This window comes from Ptychodera flava, chromosome 2 (assembly GCF_041260155.1).
Source record: "Ptychodera flava strain L36383 chromosome 2, AS_Pfla_20210202, whole genome shotgun sequence".
Lineage (NCBI taxonomy): Eukaryota > Metazoa > Hemichordata > Enteropneusta > Ptychoderidae > Ptychodera > Ptychodera flava.
In genome coordinates this window covers 40286399-40300185 of record NC_091929.1, presented here as the reverse complement: position 1 = coordinate 40300185, position 13787 = coordinate 40286399, and the positions used below count along the sequence as shown (strand labels likewise).

General features: G+C 37.4%; 1 pseudogene; it reads left to right on the top strand.

Moving 5' to 3' along the window:
- Window positions 1–13787, top strand: part of LOC139150201 (xanthine dehydrogenase/oxidase-like) — a 33674-nt pseudogene that overhangs the window by 9786 nt on the left and 10101 nt on the right.

Below are 13787 nucleotides of genomic sequence, written 5' to 3'. Positions count from 1 at the left end.
ACCATTAATGCACATACAATGAAGAGAGCTGTGGTACTGTTTATAAGTCCAAACTTTCTCCCATCATTTTAGGTTATGTGTGTTGGCCAAGCCATAGGAGTAATTGTTGCTGACAGTTATGAAATAGCACAAAAAGCGGTCAAACTCGTATCTGTGAATTACGATGAGTTGGAACCCGTCATAACTATCCAGGTAAGCCATTAGTTTATCGTGCGATGTTAATGGAGGTTACCTTAAAAAAATAAAATATTAGCAACATCATTTGAATCACTCTAGCTTATGTTTGTGTGTCAGGATGCCATTGCAAAGGAACAGTTCCATGAATTGCAACGGAAGATTGAAAGGGGATGCGTGCAGGAGGGCTTCGAAGATTCAGACCACATCATCGAGGGCGAAATGAAAGTTGGTGGCCAGGAACATTTTTATTTGGAGACCCAGGTTACCAGAGCAATCCCAACTGAGGATAATGGAATAGAGTTAGATTCAAGCACTCAACAGCCATCAATAGTACAGGTATTAAACGACCAAACTGTTGATAAACCAAAGTGTCCATTGTAAAGAATAACTCGAATTAGCTAAAAGCGTTCAGGGCGTTTGATTTAAATACCTTACGAAAATTGTGAAAAGGGCGAAACGCTCTATAAAGCAAGGCTACCTGCATTTCTTATCTCTCCCTTTGATATTACGAGGTTAGTGATTCGTAATAAGAATGTGCTTTTCCGAATATTGAGACCAATGTTGCAGATGTACCTTTGATAATACTTATTACCCCCGTATTTAGGTATGAAGTAGACTCACTGTTTGGTAATTCATCAACAGCCTCGATCCAGTGTATGCAAATTTTACTTGGCAATCGAAGGTATTTCTAAAACATCAAATTTTAATGATGCATGGCTGATATGATGATGATACTTGTCCCTCCTATAGGGTGTTGTGGGGTTCAGATTTGTAATGCGAATGAGACTATTGAGATATCAGGATAAGTAGTACAAATTGTAATAAAATATATCATCTATGACTGGTAGCCACTCAGCATCGAAATTTCAAGGCAATTCACACTCATCCCAAATTAGCCAATGCATGGTTGAGTATTCTTGGCTGAAACGATCATATCAATGACAACCTGTCGGCAGAGCTAGATCGTATTGTCGTAAAATGATGTACATGCTTGTGTCATTGAGTTTACCAAATTGGACAAAATCAGCAAGGATACATCAGAGTACACCTTTCAATTAATATGTTTGACAAAAGTGCCATCCGACGGTTTTTAATCGCTCCTACTGCAAACACAACAGCTTGCATTTGAGTGTCATTGAATACTGTCTTTACCACAGGTTTCTGAAAATCAGAAACGGCATGTTTATTCATGGATAAGAACATGTAAATTTTGAACAATCAATAACCTCCATAATACCTAACTAAGTTGTTATAAAGAAGAGATGCACATGTTGGCAGTGTATTTCTTAATTACTTCAAATGCCTCTGCTCAACTAACAACACTTTGTACAACATTTTGTACTTTGTACTGTTCAACTTAGCGTTGAGATGCTTATAAAAAGGCGTAACTGCTTTATGTGAGCTACACTCAGTGTTAATCTTCTGCATTTACCATGTTGTCATTTGCATTTACCATGTTGTTGTATTGTAAAGTCACAATATTGTCACTGAACACGCGGTGTTATACATTTAACCACCTCACTATTCTATATTTACAAAAGACTGAAGAAACGAGAACTTGATGATAGAACGTCTTTCTGCATCAAACATTTGCTTAAACAGAGCTCAGATATTGTACTTTTGATATGTCCTATTTGAGAAATTGCACTTATGTTAAATTACACACGATTTATATCGAACTCCATTACTAGCAAAACACGATGAGCTATATCGAAAGTTGTTACAAATAATCTTTGCATAATTAAAAAAATCATGGTAATTGTTGATTGTCGAAAAAACATTTAAAAGCTCGAAAGTTGTCACTAATAATTTTGGCACTATTAAAAAAACCGATGTCGCATTGTTAATCAATTTCTGTCGGACCGAACAGCCCACAAAACATTAAAAAATGTTGTTAGCTGTTGGTAACAGTCTTGGCATTATTCATAAGTTCAAAAGTTTATGGAAACACTGTACTAAAAACAAGCACTCGTTTCAGGAATAATTGGGTTAACCAGACACTTTAGGCAAAAAAACAGACAACCAAGGCACTTACTGAATGCATAAAAAATAAAACATTCTACTATGAGGTAAATACATAAGTTCAAACAGGTTAAGATAATAGTTAGTGACATTTATCGATTAGACAATAGTGTCTTATTCTTGACTGTGTAGTTTCCTTCGTCGCGTTCTCAGTAGAAACAAATATTATAAAATCAAGTTAATAATTTCAGTAATATTGTTTTACCGTAGCTAAAACTATGAATTATCTGGAAGCATATTACCAAATGATCTTATTTGTATTGTACGTGAGAGAAAACGAACAAAAGGTGAACTCAGCAATTTCCTTTTAAACGAATTTTTTATATGAAAAATAAAACTAATCACTAAGTCAAGGAATAGAATACAAACTGTAAAAGTTTACAGGCTACTTATCAGCTGGGACGGCACTAAAGCTTCAGTCAGACAGTAAAACAGACCGATGCAGTCCTTCGCTTGCAGACGTGAAGTTGCACAAAGACCGCAGAATAAATACAGCGTTGCTGTGAAGGTCTTGAAAAGTCTTGAAATTAATACTGCTGGAGTTTCCAAAGTCTTGAAGTAACACATCAGAGACACGATCCCAAATGTCTGACGGCAAGTCTGCTGTCCCGGTATTTATACTTTAAGGGTTATATAAGAGAATGTAAGAACAAGAACTTCTATTGATATGCTAATTGCTGTTCCAAAATATCTCCACTTAAAGGCGCCTTTCTCAATCCCTGGTTCTCACATTAGCGAATGTGTCAACAGCCCATTAACAGTTTGTCATTCTTTTGTTTTCCATTGATATTTTATCAAGGAAATAATATTATATTAGATAAATCTGATAATTGAGTGGGGGCTTTAAAGTAAACACTTGACTAATTGGATTTCCTGAACATTCCAAACACGACTAACTGAAATCAAGGTCATGAAGGACAGTTACCTTAATAATGTTCTACATTAATTAAACCAAAGACAAATAGAAAGACAGACTAGCAACGCGATACGCCGCTTGTTTTATGGTCGTCTCGATAAACTATGCCCTTTTCATATTAAAATGAGCTTCACAGATGTTAGTCTTTTCGGAGACTTCGGTCGTGGCTGATAATTGCACGATATTATGCGTAAAAATGGTACGAGATGCCATCGTGCTACCTGTCGCGTAGTAACCACACTTACCTTGTGTGCTGTCTGGGCAGAAACACTGCTTCACGCCAATTAAAAACATAACACGCCAACGGTTTCATAAGCACTTCCTCCAATGACGAACCTGTAAAAGACGATATGACTGACCGTAAACCATCGAGTAAAATCTGACAGTATCGATAAAAGACTTTCAAATTTGCTTCAAAAACACTCATATATTCCTAAAAACGTAAGAAGAAGTTTTAAATGCTAAACCTCACCTCCACGAAACTCAAAATTTTCCCTTTTCGCCAGCTCGCCAATTTCGCTCAGAACCACACGACAATAACAACACAAACTTTGCCGCACATACTATCACTTACAAATTGCGATGACGCGAAAAGACGCTACTGTAGGTGAGTGGGACACCATACTGAAGTCCAAGACAAGCTCATACGAGAATAATATAGATGTCATCGACGAAAGAAAGGAAAACACGACAATTCACAGAGCAACGCGTTAAATGAACAAGACATCCTTAACACAACAGAAAATGCTCAACCCATAAGCTAACTTTGCAAATGCACATGACACCAATTTAAACGCTAAAGACTACATACTAAATTCGCACCACTATACTATATAAATGCACAAGACAAAAGAATCCCAAGGACAACATTGTAATTACACTATAGGAGAACATGTTCAGTGCACAGAACAACAAGTAAATTGCAAAAGACGAAATGTGAAATGCACAAGCAAACAAGCTAAATGCACAAGATGCACAGGTCAGCAAGTTTTATCCACAAGTCAACGTTGTCAGTACAGAAGTACCATGCTACATGTCGAGGACAACAAATTAAATATAATAGAGAATCTTGAAGAAAACCATGGACAACAGGACAGCATATATTAAGTACACCAGACGATATAGTATGACTCAAGGCAACATTACTTTGTGTCACTTTTAGGCAGTTATTACGTTTGATAGGATATGGTACATTTCATGTGTAATCCACATTCAATGGTAGAATGTATTTTCCGACGAAGCACAGTGGTAACCTGAACCATGTGTTGGTCGTATTTTCATATGCCTTGCATTCTCTATGACGAATCAATATGTCACCTAAATATCCTACAGACTGGTAGAATCTAATTGACGTTCAAATTTATCTCATACTCTTTTAAGTGAACGTTATAGGTTTATAGTCGTCCTTTTTACATTACAGGAGGATATAGCGACAGCTCTTAATGTTCCTAAACATAAAATTACAGTTCGTGTGAAGAGAATTGGTGGTGGTTTTGGTTGTAAAGAGTCTTCCTCTTTCAGATTGTCCGCTATGGCAGCTGTAGCAGCTCACAGGTAGGCTCTTTTGTCTATATCTTTTGGCAAACTTGTTAAGTTTGGTGCCCGCTAGGCGCTGTTAAGTAGCCTTTTGATAGTGAATTGCCCTAAGCAGGAACCGTACATGCCAGGATCAGAACCGGCATAGACCAGGAAAAGTAGATCAGCAGTTTTTGAAACTCACTCTTCTGCTAATACCAAATTTTGATATTAGATTTGAACAATATATCAACCTTACATGTATGCCCCCCTCATCACCCAGCAAGAAGTCAGCGATCAAAACCACTCGACTGCACAGAATTCTTCCTCCGAAAAACCAGGTTCAATAACTGAGTGAATTCAGTATAGTTCTCGATAAGCTTGGATGTCACAACATGCACTTTCTAGTGACTCATATATAATTATCGAAGACGTCGTTGCAAAAACTGCTCCCTAAACCTCCATCCTTAAAAAAAGGTTCAAAAAGTACCTAATTTCTTACATACCCGCTGTCACATAATTATGCTGTTGATTTCATGAAGCCGTCGCGCATACATACTTGCTATCATACAGCGCACACAAACTGAATCAAAGCACTGAGTACATCGCCAAACTAGAATTTATATACAATCAGGAACAGAATAAATTTACCCATCAGCAAACTATCCACACAGTTAGTTCCCTATCAGATGGAAAAGCCAAGCGGACTGCACCCAGTTACCTAGCAAAGGATTGCGGTCAGAACAGCTTGGCTTAACCCCTATCCTTGAAATGGAGTAGGTAAATAACCGAGCAGTGCTTCACACATCTCTTCCTGCACACAACTTTCGATTTCGATAAAGCACACACTGGCACGCAAAGCTCTCAAACCCAGTCAAGGTGATGAACACATTACCTTAAATGGGCTTTCTTAAAGGTAATGTTCGTTAAATGACTATAGTTTTTGAAACTATCGCCATTTTGATCCATTTTTAAGATAGGCATGCTTAACACCAATGTCAAAATACTGTACCTTTGTGATGATAAAGTTCCAAATAATTTAAAAATCAATCATTTCCCTCTTACATAATAACTCAATCAATAATGGCCTTTTTGAGATTGTTGTCAATATGTCATGACGCCATCTTGTAAAATTATTTTGCGAGCGATTGTTCTGAATTATGACTTTATGCATAGGTTCTAGCTCCGAGCAAACCAATGGTTTACGAGCGAAATTATTCGGTGTTTAATCGATCAAGTTATTTCCTTCAAATTCTCAGGCTTGGCAGACCAGTGAGGTGCATGCTGGATCGTGACATAGACATGTCTTCAACAGGAACGAGACATCCACTTTTGGTAAAATATAAGGTTGGCTGTTCAAACAACGGTCGCATCAAGGCCCTTGATATAAAGATGTACCTAAACGTGGGCTGTTTCAATATCGTCTCAGTATTCGTAAGTAAAAAAAGCCTAAAGAGAGAATATAAGTTTGTGAAAATGTATGTATGTATGTATGTATGTATGTATGTATGTATGTATGTATGTATGTATGTATGTATGTATGTATGTATGTATGTATGTATGTATGTATGTATGTATGTATGTATGTATGTATGTATGTATGTATGTATGTATGTATGTATGTATGTATGTATGTATGTATGTATGTATGTATGTATGTATGTATGTATGTATGTATGTATGTATGTATGTATGTATGTATGTATGTATGTATGTATGTATGTATGTATATATGTATGTATGTATGTATGTATGTATGTATGTATGTATGTATGTATGTATGTATGTATGTATGTATGTATGTATGTATGTATGTATGTATGTACGTATGCACGTATTTATGTATGTGAGTGAGTGTATGTGTGCATGCATGCATGTGTATGTGTGGTCTCTGTGCGCGTGTTATATTCCCGTGGTATATTTCTCTGTTTTATGTCATCGTATACGAGTGTGTTTTCGCGCAGCCGTACAACTCGAGCCGAAGGTGGAGGACGGACGACAACAGAGAGAAGGTTTACATCGGCCAGAGTATTAACACCTCCAAGGCGCTCCGGGTTACTTGCCACATGCAATCGTTCCGTAACGAGAAATACAAAAAGAGTACAGAGGTGTCAAAATTTGTATGGAACTTAAAAAGCAAGTACCAAGTCTCTGACATTTCGTGATTAAACATTGACAAAACATCGAGCTACTCTAGCATTAGCAAGCGATGCAATATTTGTATATTTGAAAAGCTACATATTATCAATGCTGAGAAATCTAGTTCGATGATTTCAAAATGTCGCCACCAAAACAAATATTATTTATGAAATTTTAACACTAGCTAAAAATAGAATGGTACGTTCGAAAGATATAAGAAGAGAGTTTTGGGCCAAGAGCCTTCCACTTTATCTGTCTGATGATTGTAGGATGCATGAAACTTTAGTAACAGATAACACGATTGGAATTGATTATAGTGGCCGGAGGATTAGAAATACAAAACATCTATCTGATCTACTATTTCGGATAATTGGGTGGTAAGGTTATGTCGGTTTAATCTGAAAATGTAAGCTCATCTGCTTTCCTTTTTAAGTTAAACTCTTGTTTTATGAGTAATTTGTAATATTGCAACATTCAGCTATATGGCACCTAACATTTTTGAGAAATTTGAAATATATGAAGATCCATTCATCCAAAACTAGTTCCAATCGTGTTAGATATTATTACCTTGAAGTAATTTGTTTTATCATTTATTACGCTATAATATGGCTTAAAGGGTGACTCGGTCGATCGACCATAGTCATTAAAAATTCAAAATTAGAAAATTTAAGAATTCCTTGAAGTAAATCCTTTCTCATGTAATCATATTTTTTATAATAAGTATTGGTAGTCTGCCCATTGGGAAAGCCCTACACTATGAGTTTTACACTCTTTTTGCAGGTGTTGGAACGAGCAATGTTGTGTTTAGACAACTCGTATAACATACCTTGCGTACGAGCCAGGGGTTATGGATGCCGGACCAACATACCAGCGGGCACAGCCTTTCGTGCTGTAGGCACACCACTAGCATTTGTTGTAACAGAAACATGGATAACAGATATTGCAATCGTATGTGGGATAAGTCAAGAAAAGGTATGTAATTACAATATAAGTGTTGTTACTTTTGTGTGGATGAGTCTTTTGTTACCTCTTTAGATTTCACATTCATTTTGTAACAAGCGATGTTATTTCATTGGCAGCCATAAGCATCCAGTATACTTGAAAGTTACAAGTCTTCCTATTTGATAGACAGGTCGTATGTAAATTTGTGTCCATATGATTTACTAGATTATGTTTGCATGATTCACATGTTTTAATTATGATTTACACTTTAGTATTCACACTCAAACAAAGTATCCACTTATAGTGACTTTCAAAGTTAGCTTGGAATTCCATCTTGCTTGGGTAATAAAATAACGTTTCAGGTGCATTCATTATAAACCCTCTCCTTTGATATTTTTTTCACAATTTAACCAATTACGACGTTCACTGTTCTCACTAAGGGAAAAAAATTGTCAAGCAGTGTCAGCATTTAGCAACATAATCAACATCCGGGCCAAATGTATCCTGCACATCACTATGAGCAGTGGTTTTCAGTGTACTATGTAGCGGCCGTGGTAAAGCAACCAGGGTGTAATTACACTGGTCACCAATCATCGCAGCAGCCATATCCATACGTTAATATCCAACGCTACCCTTAAAACGATTCCGGACCCCTTCTTTACTACCATTCAAACCATTATCTTTTGAAGTCAAGTGCACGCATCAAAAAAAATCCGATAATCAGTATCATTCGAGGTAAATGAATAATTTACCACGCCCAAGGACAAATAGAAAATGACAATAACAATAGTGAAGTTAAGAATCAAAATGTAGGGTCACCATGCAACCTTTTTTCCCGACACTAGAAGTTAAAGAAAAACCCCATGAAAGCCTTAGTTACATTCTCAGCTTCATAAACAAACCTACACTGGAGGAAGACAAAACGTAAAAGATTGAGAGTTCCGATGTCTTTCCCCAATGCGTATTCTTCCTTAAAAGACATAATTTAGAAAATTCAAAGCCAATATTTGAGTGTCAGCCGATTTTTGGAAATGAATCTTACAATATTTCATTGATCACTGATCTTGTGATTTTGATAGAAATACAACAGAATTTACTCTCATGTACACATTTGGCATGTATACTTATGTATTAAAATACAGACAAAAGAGGTTGGAGTATTGTCATATACCTACATTCACGTGCCTGTGTAAAGCTATGGGGAAGCGCACTCACATCCGTGCATTTTTAAAGTGTCAGGCCCCGGCCCGGTGCCCAATTATTGACAATCGCGTACATATCTGAGCTACCTCCATTCTGGTTGCTACGCGCGTTGCTATCCGCACACTTTCCAATCGTACACAAAGCCTTGGTCGTACGGCGTACGGGCCCGAGCATGCGAGGGCCCTTCCGCCGTACGACCTCTGGTCGCAAAAGCCATATCAGGGCCGTAAAGATTATTGTGTACATGGAATTAATTATTGAAGTCATTACCTTGCCATTGTTTCTCTGCAATTTTAATCTAGGTTCGTGAAATCAACATGTATCAAGATGGTGATGTCACCCACTACAATCATCCTGTTACATTAAACCACTCTCTGCAAAAATGTTGGACGAAATGTGTGGAAGATAGCAATCTCAGAAGTCGTAAGGAACAGACTGGCATCTTTAATAGGTAGTGTTATATTTTTAAAACTATGAAACCACTAATCAGCAGAGAACAGCTGGCAGGTAATAATGAAAAGATACTTGTAAATGATGTTTAAAACACTTTTTCTCAGTCCATGACGATATGAAAATTCGTCAGTTATTTCCTTGTGAAACTAGGAAATAACTGTTCCATGTAAACATCTGTGTCATTTTACTAGATGTTGGTCTGAACAAGAATTCACCAGTCGACGATTACACTGCATATCGTACTCAATACTTTGTTTTGGCACCATTAACACTTGTTTTTACTTTAAAATATTAACAGAAAATGAACTTCAGTATAATATCAAGTGTTAAAGTGATTATTCAGCTTTTGAAAATCTTCGCTGACTTTTGGTGCCGGCTTACAGGAATACGATGCAGGAAGGGTTGTTAGTTCAGGGATCAAAAGTAGACTTATTGAATAAAATACGAGTTTCTGTCTCAAAGCAATTAAACATTAGTTGTTCGCCGTTTTAGATTTACCGAAAAGGAAACGACTTCGAAATGAGTCGCCTACAAACGACATGATATATGCAAAGTGTCCTCTTCAGTTGTCCATCGTTATGACGCCAGAACCATTGATAAATTTGATTGCCTACAGGTTTATGTTTAGCACAAACGTAAGTTTACAATTTACCCACAATCGGTCAAAACCGGTAAAAACAGAATTGTCTTTTCCAGCAACAATCGTTGGAAGAAGAGAGGAATAGCAATCTGCCCAGTCAGATACCCAGTCGGGATAGCTGCAAGACATATGAACCAGGTATTTATATGTGTATGTGTGTGTGTGTGTGTGAGAGAGAGAGAGAGAGAGAGAGAGAGAGAGAGAGAGAGAGAGAGAGAGAGAGAGAGAGAGAGAGAGAGAGAGAATCGTACATAGGGAGGGGTTTGAATATATTTGTAAATGTTAAAAGTCCTTCTCTGTGCAACTTTAAATTATATCAATTAAGGCCAAGAAAAATAAAATTTTGTTTCTCATCTGAAACATTCAAAAACAATGAAAACAACATGAATTGCATGCAGAGATAAATGCACAGCAGTGTTGCTAAGGTATTTGTGTAAAGCAACAGTTCTGCAGTTTGACTTTTTGTACAGCGATGCACAGTTTTAACAGTTTAATATTACAGTGACGTATGTGTACAGTTCAGAATTATTTTTTACAGTTCTGTTTTATACAGCACTGTGTTATGCACGATCGTCACGTGTTTTTGCGTTTATTTTTTGCATTTTATTACCTCACGAGCAGTAAAAAAAGGTTGACGCGGCAGGTCTAAATCGACGCGCGCGAGGATGAGAAACAATTTTTAAATTTTTTTTTGGCCTTAATGAGATATAATTTGCTACAGCTATATGCATTTGCATTATTGTATGTACTAAGTATCCGTTGTGTAAACAATGTGTGAATGTTAGTGTGAACGTGAGTGAGTGAACAATTCCATACCCATCGGAAGATGGTACCTACCGTATCACATGATGAAAGCACCAAGATGGGCGTTTTTACGCCATGATTCAAAATACTTAAAGTTGACGAAGCCCAAGACTGAAACTGCCGCTACTATGTTTGTCTACTTTTGTAAATAAAAGCAACCCCAAAGCTAACGCATCATTCTGTTAAAAATCAACCCCAGTAAACTCCCCCTTTATGCAAAGATTGAAAGTAGCGCAGGAAAGGCTGGTTCAGGAACACTTTACCCATTTTTGGCCTTATTTCAAAATAATAAGCCACTCAACATCGTTCTGATGAGAAGGACCAAGGGCTGGGTAAGTGAGGGAGGGGTGATGACCCTTTTCCTCTATTCCTCAATCCCCTGTGGTATGGCAGACTTTTATTAATATTAGTAGTAGGGGGAAATGCACCAAAAATACCCCTCCAGATCCTCGTTTTTTTGCCGGTCCCTTTCTAATTAAACATCCGATGGTAATGGGTTACCAAAATTGCAGCAATGAGGAAACGAAGATAAGACCAGCCAGTGGCTTAAATTGAGCTCTATAGAGCTCTGCAGCCAAAGATGCACGGCAGTTTTGTAAATTTCACAGATACAAACCAAGCAAGGGATCATGCACGAAGCCTTGCTTTGTGCATGATAAGGGGGTATCAAACCAGTTATCTCTCTGTTTGGGTGTCAAATCTGTGATATCCAGAGTCGAGGACTCTTTTAAGAAACTAAGGGTATTGAAAAATATACGCCTGGCTAGACGCAACTGATTTTATACATAACGTGCATTTAAACTCCCGCGATTTGTTGCCCAACCCTCCTGGTTCAAGCCAGGCTCATAAAGTATAAGGCCTTCTGTCAAGTCTGTGTAAAAAGGAAAGAGGTATTCCACGGTGCATTTACTCCCACTGGTTTACTGTCTGACTTACTGACTTACTGTCAGATTTTCAGACTTTCTGTCAGACTTCCCACATACGTCTTGTCTGCCAGACTTAATGTCTGGGCAGCCCTGTCAAAATCCCTCTCTAGAGGCAGCCTCAATCTCATACCCTCCATTACCCAGCAGAGGGCGTACATTGCGGAAAACGGGTTTCCCTCGACACTGCCATAAGAAAGGGATCTTCGCCATAGTGCTGGAAGAAGTCCAGATGGCTGATGAAATTCAGAAGAAGATTCCATATTGTGGTGAAGCGCGGAAACGTCATCAGACAAAATTATGCAATTATCTTCCCATCCACAGGGAGATTTACGAGAATTCAAAGTGAAGAAAATTGAAAGAACCACCCTCCATATTCGTATTTAAACTGTTTTGTTCCTTACGAGATTTGATTACAGATCGGAGCAGTGTAATCCCATACCATCATCTTGAATGGATGTTTATACTGATGATTTTACGTGACACGTTTCTTCGACCTGACATATTCAAAAATCATGTTGGCGATCTCCCCTAAAATGAGAAACATTATTGCCTATACTGGCAGGTAGACATTGGTGGGTGACGTAGCAATTCACAACTGTTAACATTTTGATTTGTCAGCACCAACCATTTGACGTGCTCTCTCCATGAGGGCGTCTTTGCACAGAAAAGCACCTAGGCATTTTTCTCTTTTTTAGCATAGACCGCGCCAAATGCTCTGACTGCTTTTTCTTAGACTTGTTGATATATTGATTTAACTTTTGTTTTTAATCATTCAAAAGGCTGGAGCACTAGTGCACGTCTATGCAGATGGTTCGGTTTTAATATCCCACGGTGGAGTAGAAATGGGTCAAGGTTTGCACACCAAGATGATACAAGTTGCAAGTAGCATTTTGAAGATTCCTACAAGCAAAATTTTCATAAATCACACCGATACAAGCAAGGTACCGAATTCACAACCTACAGCTGGCAGTTTGTCGTCAGAATTAAATGGTAACGCTGTACGGGTAAGCACATTTATATTTTACTTTTTTCTGCATCAATATTTCTGTGAAGATTCCAGTACCAGATTTCGGTAGATACAAACAATGGATTCTCTGCAAAGTTCATGACGCAACTAAATAATATATTCTCTGAAAGCCCAGATCTTGGCAAATGCCGAAATCTTTGTTTGTAATAAGTGTGTATATGGGGATCATATGAGGGTATCAGTGCATCTCCCTTACGGGAATAGTTCGCGAAAGAACACCGGGACACAGGAACAGAGTAGAGGCTCAAATTCTTCAAAGATAACACCGTTTATTTCTTAAACATATTGCCAGTTTTTGATCCTTCTTACGTCTACATGCTGCCGGCCTTCTTTCAAGTGCATTTTTCATTAAGATTCCACTATGTAAACTTGTTCTTAGCATACAATGACCATGTAAACTCATCATATCATCCTAAGTACGTATGAATAAATACATATAATCCCATGGATTTTTTTTCTCTGTTTGACGTCATCGTGTACTTGTGTTTTCCGCTGAGCCGCACAACCTCGAGCTCGAGGTTGTGCGGCTCCTCGAAAAACACAAGGTTACATATATATGTTTAATATATATATATATATATATATATATATATATATATATATATATATATATATATATATATATATATATATATATATATATATATATATATACTGAGAATCTAAGAACTTGTGGTTGTCACTCTACATATATATATTTAAGATTAAAGATAATAAATTTACAAGTTTCAGTAAATATGATTGCACTAGCTGTCATCACCATACGAGCATTTGATATACCCCGTCACAGACGTTTCATCTGTTTTGTAGGATGCTTGTGAAAATATATTACAAAGACTGGAACCGTACATGAACAAAGGTTCTTGGGAAGACTGGGTAAGATGACAATATTTTTTCAAAGCAATCGCTATACAATCGTTATAAATAAGTCGCAGCGTATTGCTCAACAGATCAAGTCATTTGGACCTCGTGCCCTAGATCTATTCCCAGTCATTAAGTTCATTTCAACGATTTGAAGTTACA